Source organism: Lathyrus oleraceus, chromosome 4 (assembly GCF_024323335.1).
Source record: "Lathyrus oleraceus cultivar Zhongwan6 chromosome 4, CAAS_Psat_ZW6_1.0, whole genome shotgun sequence".
Taxonomy (NCBI): Eukaryota; Viridiplantae; Streptophyta; class Magnoliopsida; order Fabales; family Fabaceae; genus Lathyrus; species Lathyrus oleraceus.
Genome location: NC_066582.1, coordinates 247,208,672 through 247,216,830, shown reverse-complemented (window position 1 = coordinate 247,216,830; position 8,159 = coordinate 247,208,672).

Genomic DNA, 8,159 nt, shown 5'->3' with positions numbered 1-8,159 from the left:
ATCAAGAATTAGTGTTTGAGACCCTTCTGAGGAGTGCCATGATGGAATCCTGTTGAATTCATGCTTCAAAGATCAAGCCCTTAGGGTTTCACATCCCCTATACTCGGATGAATAGCCAAGTCACACCTTTAGGGTTTGATCCATACACAAACCCTAGATTTGAAATCCAAGAGCTTTGAATCTATAGTGATCAACTAATGGATGAATGATTGGTGCTCATGAATGAAACATGAGTGAATGCAGATGATTCTCGAGTCAAGAGTGGAATGAAAAGATGAAAAGGGGATGGTAAATTTGGGGGTATGACACCTGCAAGTCAGTGAAGCCAAGCTGCATTGAGATAATGAGTTATCCTGCAACTAAATTTTATACCTTGCAACAATAGTCATAACAAGCCATGATACCTTAGGCAACAAGTGAACAATCCAACATCCTGGACCTACATCAAACAAATTCTGCATGAGTGGCATCCAATCATGCTCAAACAATTAACACCGTCATACCACAACATCAATAGCCATCCAGCATCCTGCGTATCATTTTAGCATATCATAAGTTTCACCATTCAACAACTAGTCTAATAGCATGCCAAATCAGTTATTTCAGTTAGCAATCAACAAATCGAGTAAAACCACTTAACAACTCATTTTCAATAGTAGGGAATAAAAACTCAGTTTTAACACTAACCCAATCAAATGGTTTAACTTAACTTACACTACACTACCATCGAATTTCATCATTGGACAACTAAAAACTAACTGAGTTAGGGATTCAACTCAGTGAGTTATTACTAACTAACTATGATCCTAGTCACCCCACCCTAACCTAACTCCAATTCAGAATAACTAACTCCAAATCTAACCCCGAAGTTGGCTCATCCCAAACCTCATCTCTATATAATCCATTCTTCACCTTCATTCAAGGAACTTACACACGAATTCATTGCTCTCAAATTTCTCACAGAATCTCTCTGCAGAACTCTCAATTACCCTCACTTAAAGCTCACATTTCAGCAGCCATTGAAGCTTCACATTGAAGCTTCAAAGTGCTCGAGCTAGACCCCATTGGAACCTTACCAAATTCAAGTCATTATCAAGCTTATAGAGAATGAAGAAGAAGGAATAAGAAGGATATGTAGCAAGAGGAGGAAGATTCAGATCATACCTGGTTTCCGGCATCGGCTCTGGTGAGTAGCTTCCACTTTCTTCAACCTTTTGCTTCAATTTGGTTACCATGATGTAGAGAGGGATTAGGGGAATCAAAGCCCTAACCTCTAGGGCTTCGATTCTAAGATTTGATAGTTTAATTTCCCTTTTTAGATTTAGGGTTCATACATGTGTAGATTTGGTTAAGAGGCTATCTGGGGATTCTGATGAAATTGGGTGGAGATTCAAAAAGAGAAGATTGAAAAAGTTATAATGATGTATTCGTTTGGTATTTCTGGTGGCCACCTCCGCCGAAGGCGATTTCTGGCACGGTGGCCCATGGTGGTTTTGTGCAGAATATGCCCGAGATGGTGAAGTGGTGAGTGACGCGTATTTCTGTTCAAATTCAAGTTTAATCCCACATTTTTTTGGCCACATATTGATTATGTCAAAAATGGGCCTTGGTACGTTTGTGCCTAGTGTTCTTTGTTGGTCATCACTTGTATCTGGTTCTGTACCCCCAATCCATTATAGAATGTTGGGCTATCCATTGATTGGGCCTTCGTGCCCATTGTTCTTTCCACCCAGGATTCAGGGTCATACCCCCTTCCAGGCCCATTTCTTTTTTTGTTTTCATATTGTTTTTTATTATTTGTGTTTGCATTGATTAATCATTGATAATTAGGTTAATTAGGATATTAATTAGTATTAACATTTTAGAAATTGATTAGAAGTTAGAATTTTAATATTAATTAAAATTACTTGTTTTAATTAGAAATAATTAGAATAATGGATTTTAATTCTAGTTTTAATTTCCTAATTGATCTCCTATGTAAATTGACCATTTTAACCCTAGGGTTTAGTCATAGATTTTCATGTTCCCTTAGATTGAGATTTGTTTTGGATTAATTGATCATTTTAATCATTTGTATTTCATGTGATATTTGATGATTGATGATTAATTTCATCATAAATTTTGCACAATCCCTTAGCTTAGGGTTTTTTACATATCATTTGGTTAAACTTTAGATTAGAATGTACATAATTAACCATTTAATTTAAACCCTTTAAATTAAGTTGATCAAAAGAAATTGTGATTAACTAAATCCTTCGATTCAAGTATAATCCCACTGTCTATTCAAGTGATCAAAAGTCCCTTCATCACTTGATAAGACTATTTCTGTAAGTTATAGATTTCAAGGCCTCAAGTCTAGACTTTCATGCAAGACATCCCAGGCAAATTAAGTAGTGGATTATACAAGGCATGTCAAACGTGTTTCTTCAAGAGCTTGTCCATCAAGATTAAAATTGTGTGAAATGAGCCTTAAGAAATAGGGAATGAATGAGAGTGGAGAATTCCATTAACTCATTCTGAATATCTTTGGGTACGGGACGAATGACCCAGTTGCTCATCATATTCACATCTATTCATAGACTGTAGCACAATTCGAATCATATGATTGTCAAGTCTCTCCCTTCAAAGCAATAGTGCAACAATCAGAGGTCTTCATCAACAACTTATCAATCATGACTCAAGTTGTATGCCATGAGCCTTAAGAAACAAAGAATGCTAAGGGTGGAGAATTCCTATCCTTGTCTAGGGTATCCTTGGGTACAAGACGAATGACCCAGTTGCTCAAGGTATTCTCCTTTGTTCATAGATTTTAATACAATTTTAATCGAATGATTGAATAGATATTCGTCATCATAAGAAGCAACAAATATTCTTCTTCAGCAGCTTGTAAGTTATGATGAGAATCACATGCCATGAGCTTTAAGTAGTAAATAATGAATGAGTGGAGAATTCTATTAACTCATTTTGAATATCTCTGGGTACGGGATGAATGACCAAGTTGCTCATTGTATTCACCTCTACTCATAGACTTTAGTGTGGTTCATATCCAATGACTTCCAAGTCTTCTTCATCTTCTATTATCATACCATTTATCTTGCCTCAATATCTTGCTGTCAGTCCTGCAGTGATATATTGTTCATTGTACCCAACAACACTTTCTTGTGGGTCTCATACCTACCATTTTAGGACATTTGTCCTTCTTGTGAACCAAGAGATGTTTGCCTTGATGCCAAACATTTGATTCCTTGCCTTTGGTTATGACAATACAGTGGGTATGCCTCTAACCCTCCACATCTTAGTATATATCTTTGTACTCTTTAGTTCAAAGCATTTGCCTTCATGGTACCCCGAGCCACCATGTTCTTTTGGTACAAGTTAAAATATTCATCACTGCAATCATACCCTTGAAGTTATGTTTGTCTTGTTAATCCTAGTTGCATAGGCAAGCACCTCTTTGTCTCTTTCTTCATTTTTGTGGTTCTACGAACTACAAATGTGTAGCGGTAAATTCATTATCATCAAGCTATTAACAAGCTAGAGATCCAATAACAAGAGTCGTCACCGCGCTTTTATTATTTCCAAGGGAAAAGGGAAAAGGTACGAACAAAACCCAAAAGTAAGAAGTTTTCAAATCAAAACTAATAAAAAGTCAGAGATCACAGGTAAGGGGGTTGGTTACACAGAGGGAAGGTGTTAGCACCCAAAGTGTCCTAGGTACTCCTAGGGAGCCCTTTTTGTGTGCATATGTATTTTGTACAAAGTGATGTTTACAAACAAATAGAATGGGGGGATGAGAAAAGAATTCATTAATTATATTTTTGTGTTTGACAAGACCTTCGGTCTTGTGCCTACGTACCAACATAAAAATGAGGGATCAAAACCTCGTAGTTCGTGATACAAATTTTAAAATGGATGCATTGATTATAACAAAATTTAAGTTTGAAAGGCATAAAGGCCTAGAATGGTTTGAATGAGTTAGTTCTTTTTGGCTTTTTGAAAGTTTATTTACAAGTTTGAATGAGTCAATGTATAATTAAGTTTATTTACAAGTTTGATTTAAGAAAATAAGTTTGAAAATCAATGGCATAAGGCCAAAGTTTCTATCTTTTTGTAAAGTGGTCAAAGTTTAGAACAAAAGTAGTTCACACAAAGAAGGTTTTGAAAAATGGAGGGAGAGATTTTGAAATTACAGAAGTGGTGAGAAGATGAAGAGACTATCCTATGTACAAAATTAAAAGTTTAGAGTTGAAAAGATCTGACCAAATGGGTAGCAATCCAATAGACAAGAATGTCAATAGAAACCCAGAATTCCCTTCGACTTTTAGAATTAAGCAACACTCAAATGCACAGTTATATCATCTTAAAGAGAAATGTATCAAATAAAGATGGCCACATCCAAGCTTATCATCCCTTCCATGATCTTCTTCAAAATAGCCCATGCAGCAGATGAATTCCACAAGTCACAAGTTCAAAATGACAACTTCATAATGATCATGTTGCAGATGAACTCAGAGGTCTTCAAAGATGCATCAGATGAATTCAAATTTGCAAGCACTTGGTTCTTCAACAAGTTGGCATTGGCCAAGTCCTTTAGCATAGGAAGGTTGCCTAGATTCTAAGTCCACTTGTCCAAGATCAAGCCAACAGTCCACTCAAAAGTTTTTTAGGGTTTTTATTATTATTACGTACATTAATGGTTAAGGACCACACAAACAAGCAAAGTATACACAAGCAAAATATATCACACAATATGGTCCAAATGGACAAAGTGGAAATTGCATTAACATAAACAATTAGAATGATATAAACAATGGCAAATGAAATAGAGTGCTAAAAGTAAATTGCATTAAAGTAAAAGCTTGAAATTAAAAGTTAGTGGTTAATAGGTTAGAAGTTAGTATTGTTGCTTTTGCTTTTTATTTCAAGATATTCTTTGGAGAACACTCAACCCACTTATCACAAGCGTGAATCCTTGAGCCAAAACATCTTCTAAAGGAAGGAAAGAAGGCCAAGTTTCCACACAATACCATGAAAGAGGGGAGACTTACAATCTCACTAACTAGAATGCTTATGCCTTTCATGTCACAAATTTAGCACTATGTTAAGCAATCGTAATTGGACTTATGTAGAAGTCACAACTATTTGAGGTCGGGCAATAGAATTTTGGTGTTAATGCATGTTAGAGACATAGTATAATGGACTATGCTCATGAAACATACCACACACAAAAAGAATATGCAAAAGGTGTGGCCTAATCTCATCCATACTCATGTCAATTTTTCAATCAACTAGCATTAGGACTTTGAGATGTCATAGGCCAAATGGAATGAATGAGTGAAGAAAGGGAATAAGATGAAGTGGGAAGGGAATGAATGAAATCACAAATTGGTCAAGGGAGGACTTTTACCAAATTAATATCTTCCATTCATTTTGGGAGATGGAATGTACATTCCATCAATCCCCTAAATCCAATGATATTAATTTGACAAAGTCAAATCAAATTTGACCAAGGCCCAACAATAAGAGTTAAACATAAACAAGTTATCACAATTGGTCAACAAGTTTATTTGGCATTTTATTCAAATTAAAAATATAAAAATAGTGCATTTAAATTAAATATGGTTTGTCCAATTCCTAAAATCTCATCAAAACACCAAAGAAATGATCATGACATTTATCATAGGTCAAACAAGGTTAAAGGACCTTGGAGAAAAAATTTCATAATTTTTAGACACTTACAAATATTTTTAAACAATTAAAAACAAATGCAAAATCAATTAATTCATGAAAAATATTAATAATGATCCAAAAAATAATTTTTATTCAGAATATGAAAGATAAAAATATTTGAATTTTTTTGGTGAAAGTCCCATATTTTTTGGATCAATATTGAATTTAATATGAATTATTTAAAATAAAGCAAATAAAATGAAAATTCAGAAAATCAAAAATACGTGGACCGTCTGATCTCCCTCATTAATTGAGGTGGCAGATCAGATGGTTTAGAGCACGTTCTATATGGTCACTAGTCAACTGCGTTGCACATGTGGTAATCAAAACCAACGCCTAAGATTAAAATAAAAAGAATGGATCATGTGGTTCAGAGACTTGCCAACGTATCGCCGGAGCCAGAGCTCCGGTTTTCTTCTCCGGTGGACCTCACCAGACTAGTCCACCATCAACCATCACAAAAATTAAAAACAGGGACATGATTTCAAAGTAAAAATGGCATGAGCTCGAATCTGGCCTCAATTCACTCTAACTCCAAGTATATTGAGAGATACATGGAGTTGAAATTTGAGGTACATGAACTGAGTTTCTTCGATTTGGCCTCAAAGCAACTCAATCTTCTTGCCTACATTGGTAGGACTTTAGACAACCAAAGAATCAATAGAATTGAGCAAGAATTTGAGAGAATAGAAGAGTTCAAAATTTCTGGAAAATACCTTCAATGGAGGTCTGGATTCAACTGATCTTGATCTTACTTGTGCTTGGTCTAACTCCACTTGCTTGCAGAAGAAGGATTGGATGCTTACAAGGCTGTGGATTCCTGGAGATTTGAATTTCAAAACAGTGGAAATTCAACCTCAAATTCAAAAGAATTTCTCAGGTTTATCCTTTGCAAAGTGAGGGTTTGAGATGGGGGATCAAAGTTGGCGTGAATTTGAGCTCTATTTATAGCTGAAATCATTGATATTTGCACACTTGAAATCACTTTCCAATTTTGGCAAAATGGTGATACATGGGTGCATGGGCGTGTACAGGCCCATAAGATCATTGCAATAAGTCCACAAATGAATATTGAATGGTCTAAATTGAGCTTGGATTGCAAGGCAAGTGTGCATTTGAATTTGAAGTTTGAACCTTGCCAAGTGATGTCACCATGTTCATGCCATGCGCAGCCTATGCATTCCTTGTCCAAAATGAATGAATTTGAAATCTTTGGAAAGGTGACGTCAAGAAGAAGAATGTTCAACACTTTTTCATTTGGAGCTTGGAACTTTTAGAAATTTGAGGTGGAATTTTGGAAATTTTTGACATATCAAATTTTTTCTAAGTGTCAAACCATATGTCTCAACATTCCACCTTGCTTAACTTTTTACATGAGCTTCAAATGAGAAAAGTGTCTTCATAAAAGTTGTACATCTATCAAATACCTTCAAAATAGTCACAACTTCATGTCATTTGGAAAGATCACTTGATCAATAGAATAGGTCAAAAGTGACCTATAACGTAACCTCATATCACATGCTCAAAAATGTTGAATTAGCTCCCACTCCAAACATCAAAGTTGAAGTAGACACATTTAATTTGATTGTTCAACTTGGAAATATTTCATATCATAAAAAATGAGCAAGTTATGGCCTTAGGAAGTTGACTTTCAAATTAGGGTTTAGACAAAATGACCTATAATGTTTCAACATAGAAAATGATTTTCCAAGCAAAACTAGCTCTAGGTATCAACATGAAAGTTGTTTGGAATGTCATTTAGAGTAAGTTTAATCTTGTAATCATTTTCATATAGTTAAAATTGTAGGAGATAGGGTCTAGGGAGACCCAGTTTTGATCAGATGAATTCATCTGGCCAACCACCATCAACCAACCTGCTAACCTCCAATTCTCTTGACTTTATTGGCTCATGGTAGATCATATATGCATAATATGATGAAATTTGAAGTGTGCCTTGAGAAATTTGATCAATTGGTGATATAGCTTGTTGGAGAAGTTACTCAAGATACCCAGTCAAACTAGGGTTTCCAAGGAAAATTACCCTCAAACTCTTGAAGAAAACTTGATCAATATAACATGTAGAGAACATTGGGACTCATATATGATGTTTATAACCATTATTGAATCAATTCTTGGTTGTGCTCTTTGTTCATGAGGGTCTCAAACCCTATATGTGAGCTTGATGAATCAATGAGATCATACCCTTCCTACAAAAGAGTTGGATAAATGCAAAGACATATTTTTGGTATTTTGGTTAGTGAAATGATAAAATACAAGTATGATATAATCACAAAGTGCTTGGTGATCTCTCCCAAAACAAACCCAATGAAAGAGGGGTAAGGAGGATGCCAAGATATGATCACAATGTTAATGCTTATGATAAAATTGCATGAGGGATCTTAGGGTCAAAATTCGGGTCTTACAGATGC